The following is a 6,860-nucleotide window of genomic DNA, read 5'->3' as shown; positions in this document are numbered from 1 at the left end:
TAAATGACTATTGTGGCTGGAAACGGCAGATTTTTTATGGGAATATCTACATAGGCGCACAGAGGCCAATTATCAGCAACCATCACTCCTGTGTTCAAATGGCACGTTTTGTTAGCCTTTTAAAATGATAAACTTGGATTAGCTAACTGATCATTAGAAAACCTTTTTGCAATTGTTAGCAAAGCTGAAAAATGTTGTTTTGATTAAAAAAGCAATACAACTGGCCTTCTTTAGACTAGTTGAGTTTCAGTAACATCAGCATTTGTGGGTTCGATTACAGGCTCAAAAACAGCAAACTTTCTTCTGAAACTCATCAGTCTATTCTTGTTTTGAGAAATGAAGGCTATTCCATGCGGGAAATTGCTAAGAAACGGAAGATCTCGGTCAACGCTGCGTACTACTCCCTTCACAGAACAGTGCAAACTGGCCCTAACCAGAATAGAAAGAGGATTGGGAGGTCCCGGTGCACAACCGAGCAAGAGGACAAGTACATTAGAGTGTCTAGCTTAGAAACAGATGCCTCACAAGTCCTCAACTGGCAGCTTCATTAAATTGTTCCCGAAAAACACCAATCTCAATGTCAACAGTGAAAAGGTGACTCCGGGATGCTGGCCTTCCAGGCAGAGTTTCTCTGTCCAGTGCCTGTGTTATTTTCCCCACCTTAATCTTTTATTTTTATTGGCCAGTCTGAGATATGGATTTTCTTTGCAACTCTGCCTCGTTTCTAAGTGACCCAAAACGTTTGAACGGTAGTGTAAGTACATTCAATCCACAATGTAACTAAAATGGTTATACCTAATGTTCTCCTGTCTCCTAATTTCTACTGCTTAGCCCGTTGTCTGAAAAGGTTTTACATTGTAACTACATAGTAATTGTAAAGGTTATACCCTACTGGGTTTCACTTTACATTAAGTTGCTTGCTCCTGGGTAGGCACATGATAATTACAAGTATATCCTATGTAAATGCATTGTTGTTATATTACACTTGATTCGGTATTGCCTTTGAGGTCATAACAGAAATAAACTAATTAAAAATGACCGGTAGTTTGGGCCTCCTGAGTGTCACAGCGGTCTAAGACACTTGCAGTGCTTGAGGCGTCACTACAGATCTGGGTTTGATCCCGGGCTGTGTCACAGGAGGCTGCGACTGGGAGACTCATGAGGCGATGCACAATTGGCCCAGGGTCGTCCGGGTTAGGGGAGGGTTTGGGCTGCCAAGATGTCCTTATCCCATCGTGCTCTAGCGACTCCTGTGGCGGGCCAGGTGCATGCATGCTGACATGGTCGCCAGTTGTACAGTGTTTCCTTCGACACATGGCTTCCGGTTGTGTGTCAAGAAGCAGTGCGGCTTGGCAGGGTCTTGTTTGGGGGACGCATGGCTCTCGACCTTCGCCTCTCCTGCGTCTATACAGGAGTTGCAGCAATGGGACAAGACTATAACTACCAATTGAACATCATGAAATTGTGGAGAAAAAATAAAAATGACCGGAGTTAATGACAGGGGGTGCCTTGTTACAATTGTTGTTGCCAGGTCCTAGACTATTTATCAACCCTGGTTTTACATGAGGATTTGATGGTAGATGCACCTTGTACTTTACATGCAATAAGGTCAGGTTTTGGTTAGAGTTCTTTACATAGTAATTCACAGGTGACTTTCAAACATGTAACTACAAAACATTAGATACATAGTGGAACAAGAAAGTGTAATAACATTAGTAATTACACGTAGAATAACCTTCATCTAGTGGATGTGTAATTACACATTCCTTGTTTAATTGTGTAATAACTTAAAGTGCTGCAAATGTATTACTATGTAGTTACATAATAACTTCTATGTTGTTACCTCAGTTATTACTTTGTAGTTACATAGTAATAGGGGGAACTTAATGTGAAGTGTTATCCTTTGAAGGATTTGGCATTATGACCTTAAAGGGTAGTATATCTCAACATACACCAGGAGGGTTTTAATGTTCAAAATCTGAAAACATACCTGGATCATGAGTATGAAGCATGTTTTCAATTCCTGCTCTTCATATATAAAAACGGATGTCTGTAATTGGGACCAGATTGCACCCATCTGTTGTGTGCGTGCATGTGTGTGTGTGCGCATGCATATGTGTGTATGCATGTTTGTGGATGTGGGTGTGTTAGTACGTACATGCATACAAGCTTACACATGTGTGAGTTTATCAAAACACATTGTGATCCCCTTTGCTGGGATGATTAAATGGTGTAACTTTCAATAAAAAACACATGATGATGCTTCAGGTTCATATGGCCACTAGTGACATAACACTGTTCGAGTTGGCTCTCGGCAACTATGACTAAAGAGAGGGTTTATTTTAGAAAAAGGCCTTGGATGTTTTTATTTGTGGGCCACCCTCGCTTCATGTAAGGTGAGGGCTGGATCTTGATTATTTTGTCTGCCACTATTGCTCCCGACTTGTACTGTTTAACCATCACAACTAAACTGAAAGTTCCATTTTGAACGGATGCCAACTGCCGGCTGGATGCAAGGCATTGCTACGACCATCTATTATCAGTGGACCATTGGATACAGACCATGGGTGAAAGTAAGGCAGTAGGATCTGGTACGGCATCCTGGCAAAGTAAATAGTGGGGTTACACTGGTAAAACATGAACCTATCGCAATAATCAAAACAAACTGTAGGCTATTACACCATTATTTGTCATTACTGCTTGTCGGAGGCATGAACATTGAGCGAACAGACTTGAAAATGGGTGGTATAGTCTACGCTCCAAAATACGCTGTGGTTCGACGAGAACACTGACATTTTGCCAAGGGAAAGATGAGTAGCCGACACCAAGACCCGCTTGGGCAATAGTGGACACATACATTCTGGTCAATTAACAACCGCCCAATGTCATTACACGTACCGGGAAGAAATCTACTTTCACCCCTAATACAGAATGTAACCTAGCAGATGGTGGAAGGTATTCTTTGGACTTCTGCAGCTAAATTGCTCATGCAAACCCTTGAACTATACAGCAAAACTCTTGAAACAATACGGGTGGTACCGACAGTCGTCCAGAATCAAGCATTAGGGACATTAGTAGGGAAAAAGATTGAGCCACAGTGAAATACAGTACATTCCCGTTGAGATCAACAGGTTTCACTCTTCTTTCGATTAACCCCCATAAACTGGTGAGTTTTCACTTGGTACTCCAGTATTGGAGAGTGTCCTGGATTCAGTTAACTTCTTAGGGCTGCAATTCCGTTAACGGGATCGACATGACAACAGCCAGTGAAAGTGCAGGGCGCCAAATTCAAAACAGAAATCTGATAATTAAAATTCCTCAAGCATACATGTATCTTATACCGTTTTAAAGGTAATCTTGTTGTTAATCCCACCACAGTAATAGGCTTTACAGCGAAAGCACCACAAACAATTATGTTAGGTCACCACCAAGCCAAAGAAAAACTCACTTTTCCAGCCAAAGAGAGGAGTCACAAAAAGCACAAATAGAGATAAAATGAATCACTAACCTTTGATAATCTTCATCAGATGACACTCATAGGACTTCATGTTACACAATACATGTATGTTTTGTTTGATAAAGTTCATATTTATATAACAAAATCTGAGTTTACATTGGTGCGTTACGTTTACTAGTTACAAAAACATCCGTTGATATTGCAGAGAGCCACATAATTTTACAGAAATTCTTATTATAAATGTCGATGAAAATTCAAGTGTTAGACACCTGAATGTGTTAGATATACAGTGCCTTGCGAAAGTATTCGGCCCCCTTGAACTTTGCGCTCCTTTTGCCACATTTCAGGCTTCAAACATAAAGATATAAAACTGTATTTTTTTGTGAAGAATCAACAACAAGTGGGACACACTCATGAAGTGTAACGACATTTACTGGATATTTCAAAAAAATTTAACAAATCAAAAACTGAAAAATTGGGCGTGCAAAATTAAAAGTTGGTTGGTTAAGTCATGTAGGCTACGTGCCCATCCCCATAATGAAACGAGAGATGAGTCCCTCGGGGGAATACTGGTAAACTATTTAGAAGTTATCTGTAACCCAAGCCCTCCCTTAGGCCTACTATAACGAAGGCTGGTTCAACAGCAATTGCATGTCTTTTTATCCTGCCGATTTTACGATATCATTACATTACATCATTTACAATTCGTTTTTGTTGTTTTAAAAAAAAGACTGATTGTAATAAAATCAAAACAAGCAATCGTATTAGAATGATCGTCTTCCTGGTTTTATGGTTACAATGTCCATGGCGCACCTGTAATGCAACTTCTGGTGATGTGTGAACGCGATCTCATCTGTAAGATGGTTCCGATTATGTTCATAAAACATAGGCCTATTTGGGAGCAGTATAACGGTGAGTGGACATTCTCCCTTTCTCTTTATATTGGATCTTTGTCCAGCTACTGTAAAAAGCTTGGATGTGCGTAAAACCCTCCATAGTCTGCGTTGTTTTAGTATTCTATGCCCAAGGGCAGAAATGATGGTGCCTGTAAATGTGACAAGCCTATTTAAAACAAGTTGTTCTTTCGTTTTGTTTAGAATTTGATTATAATTATTTGTTCTCTTTTTAGGCCTCATCAATAATGAATTTAATATTGCTTATTGACAATGTTTGGCTTGTCCATGCTCAGCTATAATGCAATTTACAGTAGGCCTGGCCCCTATATCAGTGTGAATGTTCTTTTGTTTCTGTAAGCCAATTACCAAACTAAAATGGACTAACATTGGAATTGGAGCAATACATATAAAAAAGTAAATACCAAATTTGAAGCAACCACATAGTTCGCCATGGAACACATTCTGATTGGCCAGTGAGGGGCCAAGCCTCGACACACCCACAACTTGTTTATACATCAAAACCCGGCCCTTTCGTGCCAACGCCAGCAAGTGCGCCTATAATTGAAATAGTGAAAATAGCTCAAATATTTCTGACACACCCCTGAACCTATAACGCTGCCTCCTGCACTTAGATCTTTAAACCTATGATTTACTGTTGCGTTAGGTTTATTAAAATAGAGCCCATAGTGTAATTAGGATTTGCCCTCATTGCAACCCCTCTTAACGCATGGCATTTACCGTAAGTGCTCTTGTGTTGGGTCTGGGTATGAGATCCATTGGCCACGTCACTCGTCTGTCCAATGCCACAGATCATCTGGAGAACCTGGTGTCTTTCCAGAATGTCAATGTTTAATCCCTTTAAAAATGAGGGGAATCAAAGGAAATGGGTTCACTAAGAGATGGATTGCAGCTGTGCCTGTGCTCCCCATGTGCACAGCACATTTCAAGCTTATTCGTCCTCTTGGGCCCGAGCAGCATTTTTTCCCAGCCTTCTATTTTTTTACTTGGACGGCTGTCGGGATGTCTGCTTCCTATTTAACCATTGTCTTTTAAACATTCCTTTATTTTTGGGGGGACATAGAGATTAGAGGATGCCATCAAAAAGAGCAAACCAGTCAGTTTCACCGACACTAAGCTCTGTAGCATTTACTCTCCCAATCTAAAATACATTTTGGAGATTAATGTCACGTTCTGACCTTTATTTCCTTTGTTTTGTATTTATTTAGTATGGTCAGGGCGTGAGTTGGGTGGGCAGTCTATGTTTGTTTTTCTATGATTTGGGTATTTCTATGTTTCGGCCTAGTATGGTTCTCAATCAGAGGCAGGTGTCATTAGTTGTCTCCGATTGAGAATCATACTTAGGTAGCCTGGGTTTCACTGTGTGTTTGTGGGTGATTGTTCCTGTCTCTGTGTGTTGCACCAGATAGGGCTGTTTAGGGTTTCACACGTTTCTTGTTTTTTTGTAATCAGTTGTTCATGTTTACGTTTACGTATTAAAAGAACCATGGACACTGACCACGCTGCATATTGGTCCTCTGATCCTTTTCGCCTCTCCTCTTCGGAAGAAGAGGAGGAAATCCTTGACAGAATCACCCACCCAACTCGGACCAAACGGCGTGGTAAACAGCAGCGACGACAGCAGCAGCAGCAGCAACAACAGCGGCCAGCATCACAGGACTCCTGGACATGGGAGGAGATACTGAACGGAGAGGGACCCTGGTCACAGGCTGGGGAATATCGCCGCCCCAAAGCAGAGCTGGAGGCAGCGAAAGCTGAGCGGCGGCGATATGAGGAGGCAGCACGGCAGTGCGACAGGTACGAGAGGCAGCCCCAAAATGTTTTTTTTGGGGGGCAGACGAGGTGTGGTACTAAGCCAGGTAGCAGACCTGAGCTCACTCCTCGTGCTTATGATAAGCAGCGCATTACTGGTCAGGCACCGTGTTATGCGGTTAAGCGCACGGTGTCGCCAATGCGTGCCCATAGCCCGGTGCGCTATAGGGCAGCCCCCCGAAAGTGCCATGCGAGTGTGGGCATTGAGCCAGGGCATATGGTGCCTGCTCAGCGGGTCTGGTCGCCGGTACGCAGTTTTGGTCCAGGTTTTCCTGCGCCTGCTCTGCGTGCTGTGTCTCCGGGACGCTGTGAGGGTGCAGTGCGTCCTCTGCCTGTGCTCCGCTCGTGCCGGGCAAATGTGGGAGTGGAGCCTAAGGGAGAGATGCGTGTAGTAAGCACTAGATCTCCCGTGCTTACCCACAGCCCGGTTCAACCTGTGCCTGCACTCTGGAGGGTCCGGGCTAGAGTAGTTGTCCAGCCTGGGGAAGTGGTGCCAAGGTTGCGCACCAGAGCTCCAGTGCTCCCCCACAGCCCGGTCCTTCAGGTGCCTCCTAACACCAAGCCTCCTGAAGGTCTCCCCAGCCTGGTGGTTCCTGTGGCAGCCCCACGCACCAGGCTGTCTCTCTGTCTCCTCCCTGCAGGGGGTCCTGTCTGTCCGGCGCCGCTGCCGGAGTCTC

This window comes from Oncorhynchus kisutch, linkage group LG2 (genome assembly GCF_002021735.2).
Source record: "Oncorhynchus kisutch isolate 150728-3 linkage group LG2, Okis_V2, whole genome shotgun sequence".
Lineage (NCBI taxonomy): Eukaryota > Metazoa > Chordata > Actinopteri > Salmoniformes > Salmonidae > Oncorhynchus > Oncorhynchus kisutch.
This window is presented reverse-complemented; position numbering follows the sequence as displayed.